The sequence below is a fragment of the Pelobates fuscus genome, chromosome 1 (assembly GCF_036172605.1).
Source record: "Pelobates fuscus isolate aPelFus1 chromosome 1, aPelFus1.pri, whole genome shotgun sequence".
Classification (NCBI taxonomy): domain Eukaryota; kingdom Metazoa; phylum Chordata; class Amphibia; order Anura; family Pelobatidae; genus Pelobates; species Pelobates fuscus.
In genome coordinates this window covers 491,292,076-491,304,329 of record NC_086317.1, presented here as the reverse complement: position 1 = coordinate 491,304,329, position 12,254 = coordinate 491,292,076, and positions in this window count along the sequence as shown.

Genomic DNA, 12,254 nt, shown 5'->3' with positions numbered 1-12,254 from the left:
GTCGGGTGGTCGGATCTGTCCCGGTGGTGCTTTACGTCCGGTGCGGGATTGTGGTGGCTTAAGGTGGAGGCGAGTGCTTGACGTGGGGCAGGCTCTGCATTTCTGTTTGTGCCTCCGGTCCCGTCTTCGACGCCTTTTGCGTTGGTGGATTTTAATGGGGACTGCTTCGCTTAGCTGTGGTGGAGCTTGTTGGGGCTTCCTGCTTTTTATTTGCTTCCAAAATTGATTAAAGAGTCTGTCCAGCTTAGACTCAATATCCTGCCATGCTTTTCTGGTACCAGGAGGACACGCGGCTGCCGCCATATGGGGAGAGTCGCAGATGAGTATTTCAGCCTGGGCGGCTGTGCTCTGTGCGTCCATTAGCTCCAGACAGCCTCTCAGGGGTGGACCGGGATAACCCCCACCGGTCCGAGGGGGGGTAACGGAGCTCCTGCCGGGAAGTAGCTGCTCCTGGGCATCCCAGGATTGGGAGATCGTCCGCCTCTCCCGCCCGGTGAGCACCACTTGCCACGCGGAGTTAAGTAAGACTCTGTCGAGTTGCTGACCACTATTAAGCATGTCGGGTCGGTTAGGTAGGAGCAACATTGCTGGGTCATCCCCTTCTGGGGTGAAATTCGCTTGTTGATAGCTGCTTAAAGTGATATATTGAGGGAGCTCACACGAAGTGCGTCTTTCCTCCATGACAGATAGGCCCCGCCCCCCGGAAGCTGCATTCTTAGTGAGAGGAGGGACAGTGTAGCTGCTGCTGATTTAATAGGGAAATCAATAGCTAGGCTAGTGTATTCAGTGTCCACTACAGTCCTAAAGGACTCATCTGATCTCTGCTGTAAGGACAGCACCCCAAAAAGCCCTTTTTAGGGCTAGAACATCAGTCTGCTTTTTTTTTTTCTGTGTAATCTAATTGCAGTTGCCTGCCAGTGTGTGTGTCAGGCTCACAGCGTATACTGTGCCCACTTGCCCAGTGCCACCACTCATATCTGATGTCACAATAGCTTGCATTTAAAAAAAAAATAACTTTTTTGACTGTAATATAATAGCAGTCAGTTTCCTTCACACGTGTGCGTTTCAGGGCCTGCCAGGGCACAGTGTCACACCAGTGCAACTCATATCTGGTGTAACAGTAGTGTACATTTAAAAAAAAAATACAGGGGGCTTGTTGTCACCTTTCGGAGACCCTTGGTGTTTTACGTGGCTGGGTGGAGGAAGAGACCTTCAATGACATCAGTGAGGACAAGGAACGGGACATGGCTAGCTTGGTATCCAACCTTGTGCAAATGGGGAGTTTGCGGTTGTGCAAATGGACTGTTTGCGGTTGTTTGCGGTGGGTTAAACGGGGAGTTTGGGATGTCACTGTGAAGCGGGCGTAACCCTTACACTACCTGATCGATACAACATCATACCTGATGTTTTAAAGCACGTTATTCCAAACAATTTAGGAATGTTAGGTGATTTATGCCCTTTATGGATTAAAACCAGACTCTGCATCAACTATGTAATTTTCCATGGGAGTTTTGCCATGGATCCCCCTCCGGCATGCCACAGTCCAGGTGTTAATCCCCTTGAAACAACGTTTCCATCACTATTGGGGCCAGAAAGAGTCCCTGTGGGTTTTAAAATTTGCCTGCCTATTGAAGTCTATGGCGGTTCGCTGAGTTCGTCCGTTCGCGAACATTTGCGAAAGTTCATTTGCGAAAGTTCCGCGAACGGAAAATTTCATGTTTGCGACATCACTACTGCAAACACAACAAATGACAATTTTCAGTTCTTTAGAACCTATAAAGTGTTTTAAAACTTACTGTGCGTAATAACTTGGAACAGTGCATTGTAAGTTTTTTATGTTTAACCCCTTAAGGACACATGACGTGTGTGACATGTCATGATTCCCTTTTATTCCTGAAGTTTGGTCCTTAAGGGGTTAAAAAAATACTGTTATCATTAGGAGGTTTGTTCAATAAAATTTGAATTGTACTCTTAATAGTTGATAACATGAGAATTATGCTGACTGTTATTTACATCAATTATTAGGTAAATGAGAAAAATATAATTTGCATACTAATTTGGAACAGGGTGTATGTATGTATAAAAATAGATATTAGCAAAAATAATATAGAACACTATTACCGTATATACTCGAGTATAAGCCGACCCGAATATAAGCCGAGGCCCCTAATTTTATCCCAAAAAACTGGGAAAACTTATTGACTCGAGTATAAGACTAGGGTGGGAAATGCAGCAGCTACTGGTAAATTTCTAAATAAAATTAGATCCTAAAAAAAATATATTAATTGAATATTTATTTACAGTGTGTGTATAATGAATGCAGTGTGTGCGTATGTGTGTGTGCATGAGTGCAGTGTGTGTGTGCATGAGTGCAGTGTGTGTGTGCATGAATGCAGTGTGTGTGTGCATGAATGCAGTGTGTGTGTGCATGAATGCAGTGTGTGTGTGTATGAATGCAGTGTATGAATGCAGTGTGTGCAGGGCCGGTGCAAGGATATTTGCCGCCGTAGGCAAAAAACATTTTGCCGCCCCCTCCCCCCCCATATGTCCTGACTTCCCCTCCTCCTCCCTCAGTGGTCCTTACCTCCCCACCCCCGTGTTCCTTCACCCCCCCCCCCCAGTGGTCCTGACTCACCCCTCCCCTAGTGGTCCTTACCCTCCCCTCCCCTAGTGGTCCTTATCCCACCCCCTCCCTCCCATAGTGGTACTTATCCCACTTCTCCCTCTCATAGTGTTCCTTATCCCCCCCCATCCCTCCCATAGTGGTCCATATACCCCCCCTCCCTCCCATAGTGGTCCTTATACCCCCCCTCCCTCCCATAGTGGTCCTTATACCCCCTCCCTCCAATAGTGGTCCTTATCCCCCCCTTCCCTCCCATAGTGGTCCTTATCCCCCCCTTCCCTCCCATAGTGGTCCTTATCCCCCCCTCCCTCCCATAGTGGTCCTTATCCCCCCCCTCCCTCCCATAGTGGTCCTTATACCCCCCTCCCTCCCATAGTGGTCCTTATACCCCCCTCCCTCCCATAGTGGTCCTTATCCCCCCCTCCCTCCCATAGTGGTCCTTATACCCCCCCCTCCCTCCCATAGTGGTCCTTATCCCCCCCCCTCCCTCCCATAGTGGTCCTTATACCCCCCCCCCCTCCCATAGTGGTCCTTATACCCCTTTTTTTTTGTTATTATTAAAAAAAAAAATATTATTATTATTTTTTTATTATTATTTCTTATTTTATTTTATTTCGTCCCCCCTCCCTGCTTGATATATGGCAGGGAGGGGGGCTCTCCTTCCCTGGTGGTCCAGTGGCAGTTCAGTGGGGGGGAGAGGGGGGCTGGCAGAGCTGTACTTACCTGTTCTGCAGCTCCTGTCAGCTCTTTCCTCCTCTGCGCCGTCCGTTCTGCTCTTCTGTCAGCTTACACTGTAAGTCTCGCGAGAGCCGCGGCTCTCGCGAGATTTACACTGGGAGCTGACCGAGGTGCTGAACGGACGGCGCAGAGGAGGAGAGAGCTGACAGGAGCTGCAGAACAGGTAAGTACAGCTCTGCCAGCCCCCCTCTCCCCCCAGTCTGTATTATGCAATGCTAATTGCCATAATACAGACCTTGACTCGAGTATAAACCGAGTTGGGGTTTTTCAGCCCAAAAAATGGGCTGAAAAACTCGGCTTATACTCGAGTATATACGGTAAATAAATACTGTATATTTTACAAATTATATGAATAAAATACTGGTATTGAACCAGAATAGATCCTAAAATGGACTTCTCTCATATACAAGAAATTTTTAATGTGAAGTTTCTGTTGGTCTTCCTTCTGTCTGTCCTTCTGTCTATCTATATGCTGTGTGTATATATATATATTGTAACGGATGCCCTATACTCCGGCTGAGTATATCCATGCAGAATCTCCCGACATCCAAGAAGTTGTAGTGATTATAACTCCCAATCCCCCAAACATGAGCCACAGCTGGCCTTTTATGAAAGAGAGCACTGAATTCCTGTGGTTTGTTTGAACTTAATGAGCCAGGGGGTGGTCAGTGTTCAGTACTTAGTTTCCTCGAATTTGAACAGAGCAGGAGAATGACTCTGGGGAAGGCAAAATAGGGATTTTGTCACATATATATATATATATTAGTAGATGGACAACAGTATAGGGACAGGGCAGGAGCATTCTGGGCTATGACCCCAAGTTAGGGAGTGGTTTCAGTAGATTCCAGGTTAGACATCTGAGATCACTATCCAGAAGAAGAACAGCTAAAACACAGAATAGAACCCTCAGACTCCCAGGCTTTTGGTAAAGGACCCAACAATGAGGATTACCCAAAGTACCACCCAGAGGGGTGAGAAAATCAATACATGTACCATATATGGTTAATAATATTGGGACCCCTGACCATTACACCAGACTTTTATGACATCACTTTCTAAATACATAGACATTAATATGTAGCTGGTCCCCCCTTTGCAACTATAACACTCTTCTGAGAAGACTTTCCACAAGATTTTGGAGTATTTCTGTTTGAGTTGTTGCCCATTCATCCAGTGGAGCACTGCTATTGTTCAATAAGGCCTGGTTAGCAATCTTCCTTCCGGTTCATCGCAAAAGGTGTTCGATGGGGTTGAGGTCAGTGCCCTGTGTGGGCCAGTCAAGTTCTTCCACACCAAACTCATTTAACCATGTCTTTATGGACCTTGCTTTGTGCACTGGGCACAGTCATGCTGCAATAGAAAATGGCCTTACTCTTCGGCCATGAAACCCATTCCATGAATCTCCCACCATACAACTTTTGTCCTGATTTGCCAGGCCTTTTACGTACTAATCGACTCAGCACTCATTGACTCTGCTCTGTGACTTTACATTGTTTTGTAAGCTGCAGCTGTTACTAGATGCTTCCACTTTCCAATTATACCACTTACAGTTAACAGCGGAATGTCTAGCTGGGATGAAATTCCACAAACTGACTTATTGCAAAGGTGTCTTCCTATCACAATACCATCCTATCACAGTACCAACCAATCACAGTACCATTCTATCACAGTATTAGCCCATCATAGTATTATCCTATCACAGTACCATCCTATCATGGTACCAACCTATCACAGTACCATTCTATCACAGTATTATCCTATTACAGTTCCATCCTATCACAGTACCATCCTATCACAGTACCATCCTATCACAGTACTATTCTTGAATTCGCTAAGCTCTTCAAATGTTACTGTAGTGGAATGGGTGCTCTAGCTACACTTTTATTCTATTTTGTTTGGCTGTTTATATGGCTCCGTTCATATACTGAATCAACTCTGTGTGGTCCCCTTGTTCGCAGCTCATAATCTCCGACCACCCTTGGCTGTTAATCACAAATTGGTTATTTGTACAAGTGCTTTCCCTGTGGGGCCGCCGTTCGTATAACCAAACTCAGGTGTTCAAACAATTGGCAGCCATTTTGTCTCCCGAACAAGGGCAGTGGTACATGGAACTATTTTCAGATACGCAATCCCGAGAATGCCCGGGAAACTGGTACCGCTGCCCATGCAACTTCCCAAACAGTTAGGAAAGCGGCGTTCAGAGGCATAAACTACCAAACAGGGGGAGCATTCGTACACTAACAGCCAGGGAATTCATTCACCAGTGTTCGAGTGAGAACCCCCTGAAAGATGACCAGTCGTTGCCTTGTTTTCTCTGGAACTGTTTTGGGGCATCACCTCGGGGTTGACCGGTCCAAATTTCATACGAATGGTGTTACCTAACCACCGAAGGGATCTGAGTGAGATTTTTGGATATTGGGAGGAAAAGCCCTGTAATTGTGAAACCCCATGCTAGGGGCAATGTATAAAATCTGTGTGTGGCAGGAATAAAAGTAGTTGTACTCCCAGAACTATGTGTCGTCCAGTTGCTGGGGAGGAGGTGGGATATCTACTTTGTATTTTCTTGTTCCTGATTTTACTCTTGGGCACGGGCGTAGGAACCGGGGGGGATGGGGGGGACGCATCCCCCCCCCAGGAAATCATCTGGGGGGGACAGATAATGGAGAAATCCCCCCCAGGTCCGCCGGCCAAAGGGGAGCGCAAAAATCACTTGTCAGACTGACAAGTGATGTTTGCCGTCCCCCTGACAGGCTGCGTGCGGCTCCATAATGGAACCGCACAGAGTGTACGCTGGGAGGGGGAGCACCTACCCCTCCCGCTCTGCATAGGAGCGCCGGGTGTCACGTGACTACCCGGCGCTCAGTCTGACACCGTGCGCCGCTTGAAGAGGTCCCCCTCCCCTGCTCTGTGCGGTAAAACGGCAGGGAGGGGGACAACAGTGTGCAAGGAGGAGAGTGGAGCCGGCGTCATTATAAGCTCAGACGCCGGCTCTGAAAAAAAAAGCAGCTGCCTGCCCGCCCTGCCACTGCCAGGTATTTAGTATGGAAGGGTTAGAGAGGGGAGATATAATTTGGGGAGGGGGAGGGGGAAGAGGTGGGTAGAAAAATGAATGGAAGGGGTTAGAGGCTACTAATAGGAATGGAGGGGGGGGGGGGTGGAAGGGTACTAATAGGGATAGAAGGGTATCCTAATATGAATGGAGGGGGTGGGGGTACTAATATGAATGGAGGGGGGTAGGAGGGGGTATTAATATTAATGGAGGGGAGTACTAATATGAATGAAGGGGGTAAGGGGGCTAATAATATGACTAGAGGGGGTGGTGCTGTGGGGGGGTAGTAATATGAATAGGAGGGGGTAGTTATATGAACGGAACAGGTATGTGGGGGTAGTAATATGAACGGAAGGGGTATGGGGGGTAGTAATATGAACGGTAGGGGTATGGGGGGGTAGTAATATGAACGGTAGGGGTATGGGGGGTAGTAATATGAACGGTAGGGATATAGGGGGGTAGTAATATGAACGGTAGGGGTATGCGGGGGGTAGTAATATGAACAGAAGGGGTATGGGGGGGTAGTAATATGGCCGGAAGGGGTATGGGGGGGTAGTAATATGGCCGGAAGGGGTATGGGGGGGTAGCAATATGGCCGGAAGGGGTATGGGGGGGTAGTAATATGGCCGGTAGGGGTATGGGGGGTAGTAATATGGCCAGAAGGGGTATGGGGGGTAGTAATATGAACAGAAGGGGTATGGGGGGTAGTAATATGAACGGAAGGGGTATGGGGGGGTAGTAATATGAACGGAAGGGATAGGGTAGTAATATGAATGGAAGGGGTAGAGGAGGTAGTAAGTGTCCCTAAATAGCAGTTAGGAAATGTGGTCACCCTAAGTCAGGGCATCCATTAACACGGGGCAAAAAGGGCAGCTGCCGGGCCCAGTTGCTCCTGGGGGGCCCAAGGCAGCTGCCTCTTGAGCCCCGCTGCCCACAATAATATGCTAAAAATGTTCCCTCTCAAATCCTGATCTGATTCAATCCTCCACTATTCGGCATCGCCACATATTGAAGGACTTTGTTTGCTCCTCCCAACCTCCCTTGCCCTCTGCGTACGCGCGTTCCATGATGTCACGACAACGCTAGGGTGAGCTCCGGTCTCCTACAACTGCAGAGCAGTGCCTCACGCTTTCAGCCCTGAACCCAGATCACTGCTGGTGTCTTCAGTACTGTAAGTACAAGAAGATATATTACTTGTTTTATGGGGGTTAGGAGGCTAGGTGGTTGGAGGGGAGACAATTAGGGACGGGTGGATAAAGGGGTTAACCAGGGATATCATACTGATTACATGGAATGCTCCCATCCAGCCAGGGATATCATTAGTACAGTACTATCTGCACATTGTTTCCCAAAAAAAATGATAGACATTTTTATTTCATACATTTGTGATGATTCTTTTTTTCCCTCTATATTCAAGTGACACTATAGTCACCAGAACCACAACGGCTAAACGTAGTAGTTTTGGTGTTTATAGCATGTCTCTGCAGGCTTTTTAAAGGACCACTCTAGGCACCCAGACCACTTCAGCTTAATGAATTGGTTTGGGTGCCAGGTCCAGCTAGGTTTAACCCTTTTTTATATAAACATAGCAGTTTCAGAGAAACTGCTATGTTTATATAAGGGTTAAGCCAGCTTCTAAATCCTCTAGTGGCTGTCTCACTGACAGCCGCTAGAGGCGCTTGCGTGATTCTCACTGTGAAAATCACAGTGAGAGCACGCAAGCGTTCATAGGAAAGCATTGTAAATGCTTTCCTATGCGACCGGCTGAATGTGCGCGCAGCTCTTGCCGCGCATTCAGCCGAAAGGGAGGATCGGAGGCGGAGAGGAGGAGGAGAGCTCCCCGCCCGGCGCTGGAATAAAGGTAAGTTTTAACCCTTTCCTCTGCCCAGAGCCGGGCGGGAGGGGGGCCCTGAGGGTGGGGGCACGAGTATGTTTTCCTGGCACTATAGTGGTCCTTTAATGTAAGCGCACTGCCTTTTCAGAAAAAGGCAGTATTTACATTACTGCCGAGGAATACCTTATCAGGCGGCCACTAGAGGTGCTTCCTAGTCCAGTGTTGCACAACGTGCAGCACTAGCATTCACGTTGAACACTCCTCATAGAAATGCATTGATTCAACGCATCTCTGTGAAGAGATGCTGATTGGTGCAGCGCAGTGTTTTGCCACGCATTGGGTTGGCTGATATATATTCAAACACTGTATATTCCTGTGCATTGTATTGATGAGGTGATCTGTAATATGCTCACAAACTGCACGTTCCTGTGAGTTATTTTGCTGTAGAGCTTGTGATACACTCACACACTGCACTTTCCCATGCATTTTATTGCTGAGGTGTTCTGTGATGTACTTGCACCTCACACATTACTGTCAGTTGTATTGCTGTGGAGCTATGCGATACACTGATATGCTTCACATTATATTATTTCACACACACACACACACACTTAAAATTTAACATTATTATTTTATTATTTACATAGCGCCATCAAATTCCGTAGCGCTGTACAATGGGATAAACAACTCCCAGTTTACTGAATAAGAATATACCCGGCGAGTAAGAATGCTATCCCCCCCAGATTTGTGGGGGTTCCTACGCCCATGCTCTTGGGTGGTCCAGCTGAGAGAAAGTCACTGCTAGGACTAGGGCTCGGCTACAGTTACATGTTTATAAATGCAGACTGCATGGGTAGGTGCTTGATTTTATACACCAGTGACACCTCAGCTACGTGCCACGCACCACAACTGTACAAAGCTGTTTCTCTCTCTCTTGCGCTCTATCCTTTATCCCTATGTATTTTTAAAACAAATGGAGGTCTTTTAGTTACCTCCAATGGCCATGAGAGGATTGAGCCCACCTGCCACATCAAGGCAGACCCCCCCTAGGTGGGTCCTAACTCTAACCATTCACCTTGCTTCCTTGAGCCTCTGGCAAAAATCTCTAATGAGACAGAAAGGGGTATTTTTTATATACACCCCTACACATTATTAACCCTTAATAGGGAACACATGGGATGGGCGGCTGCATTGTAACAAGGCTGAGTAATACAAAAATTGGATACAAATGCAGAAAGAAAAGTCCTGCGCTCAACTCCCATCACTACTGGGCGGCTGCAATGACTACAGTACACATCAGCCCCAATACATTGGTTTTTAACATTGGTTTTTACTATGTATTGGGGCTGATGTGTACTGTAGTCATTGCAGCCGCCCAGTAGTGATGGGAGTTGAGCGCAGGACTTTTCTTTCTGCATTTGTTTCTCTCTCTCTCTCTAATCCTCAGAGCAGAAATTCACAGAGAATCAGAATGAAGTTAGAGATACCCAGATTAAACAATGGTCAAGGAAACGGTGTATGGTTCTACACATCAGAACTAATGTCACCTAACAAGCTCATTATTTACAGTGTTAATACATTTGTCTATCACCTTGGCAGTCTTCACATTTCTTTCTTTTCTAATTGAGTTGATCACTATGAGATTAATTGGCTGAGCAGTATTAATAGGCTAGTGTGAAGATGGGATGTGATAGTCCCAGGAGTTGAACATCAGATCACATAAATAGTCCGTAGTATCTCACACCCGCAGAGAGGCAGCGAGAAACAGCAAGAGAGAGAGAGACAGAGAGATATAGTGAGAGAAATAATGAAGGATAGAGAGAGATAGCGAGAGACTGAGACAGAGAGAGACCGAGAGAGACTGAGAGACATATAGTGAGAGACAAGGAGACAGATTGTGATAGACAGAGAGAGAGACAGAGAGCTATAGTGAGAGAAATAATGAAGGATAGAGAGAGATAGCGAGAGACTGAGACAGAGAGAGAGAGACTGAGAGACATATAGTGAGAGACAAGGAGACAGATTGTGAGAGACAGATAGAGATAACGAGAGACAGCGAGACAGAGAGAGACAAGGAGAGAGATTGTGAGAGACAGAGAGAGATAGCGAGAGACCGAGAGACAGAGAGACACAATGAGAGAGATTGTGAGAGACAGTGAGAGATAGCAAGAGACAGAGAGAGAGACAGAGAGAGATATATTGAGAGACAGTGAGAGAAATAATGAAGGATAGAGAGAGATAGCGAGAGATAGTGAGAGACTAAGAGAGACAGAGAGAGATAGTGAGAGACTGAGAGAGAGATAGCGAGACTCAGAGAGAGATAGTGAGAGACCATATGGCACACCAAGACCCCGCACTCTGTGCCATTAATCAGTGAGTAGACTCTGTATGGATATTAAATAGATTATAAATGGATGGAGTTTACCTTCTCTCTCTATTGCAGTAATTCAGGTGACGCCTTTCCGTTATTTGCACACTATAATTGATATATTTTATTGTAATTATAGAGAATGTTTATACAGCTCAATGTATGGTGATTATAAATTTAGTAAATGATTACTTACTGCCCCAGACCTGAGCCCGACAGAGGAAATATACTCATTACTACTGCACACTGACTGCCAGCTGACCAGAGACCTGGGCCATTATTTCACATCGGATGGCGGAGTTATTAGACAAATCTCCCCTTTCCTAAAGGCCCGGGTTTTAATCCTGGCATTATTTATTGCTAGAACACATACTGAAGTTTCTGAAAATGTTATTTTTCCTTAATAATCAGGAATATGTGTCAGATTGTATAAAGCGTGTAATATGGTACGCCGGCGGGGATTACAGTCCCTGATACATGCTCAGAACTCAGTCTTAACAAGTCCATAGCATGTGCTTCGTTACCGTGAGATCCCTAACATCTCCCCTGTGTACTCCAGAAATCTGAGAACTGTGTCACCTCTGAGTGTACCCTTCTATGAACAGAGGGTTTTATCTTGAACCTTCAAAGATTTAAACATGTAAATCCTGTACACAATGTGCTGTGGAATTCTTGGAGAGTATATTTAATGTCCTCTAATCACTGTACACAGTGTGTGTGTTTCTTGGGGGGAATAATGTCTACTGATCCCTGTACACTGTGTGTGTTACTGGAGGGTATATTTAATGTCCAGTGATCCCTGTACCCTGTGTGTGTTACTGGAGGGTATATGTAATGTCCAGTAATCCCTGTACCCTGTGTGTGTTACTGGAGGGTATATTTAATGTCCAGTGATCACTGTACCCTGTGTGTGTTACTGGAGGGTATATTTAATGTCCAGTGATCCCTGTACCCTGTGTGTGTTTCTGGAGGGTATATTTAATATTATTGTCTATATCTGTGGTTATATCTGCAATAGATTTTTGGTATATTGTTTGTATGTATTGACAGATTATGTGTATGTAACATGTTATTGTACACAGGTAACCTGATGTTATTTTGTTGCTGTCTGGCATTGTGACAGATTGAAGATGCGGGTTCTAGAACACGTCCTGACACTGGATTCAGAAGACAGGTAATAAACCAGCACGAAAGTGTTTCTGATTAATGATAACCTATCAATATATCAGCTAATATCCTTTATTTACATCATTTGTTTCATAAACACTGGATTTCATCCAAAACACATTTCTCTGTCCGGACTTAATCATGCCTCTGTGCATCTCTGCAGAGGAACTGCAAATGCTCTTTTCTCAAACCCAATCCCAAGTCCCTGCGCACATTTACATTAATAGCACTGGCCATCACCTCAGGTGAGTTTATACTGTAATGGCCCTCACAGTGGACAGGGATTTGGGACAGTGTGTATACCTGAATCCAAAGTTAGGTAGAGCATTGTTTTGTGTTTAACCTGTTTTCATATGCTTAAACCTTTTCATTTCATTTTTTTCGTTTCAAGGTCCAAAATCTAGTATTTTCAAGGCGGTCTGTCATAAAATATCCAGTTCCCAACCTTGAAAGAGTAGGACTATTTGCACAGAAG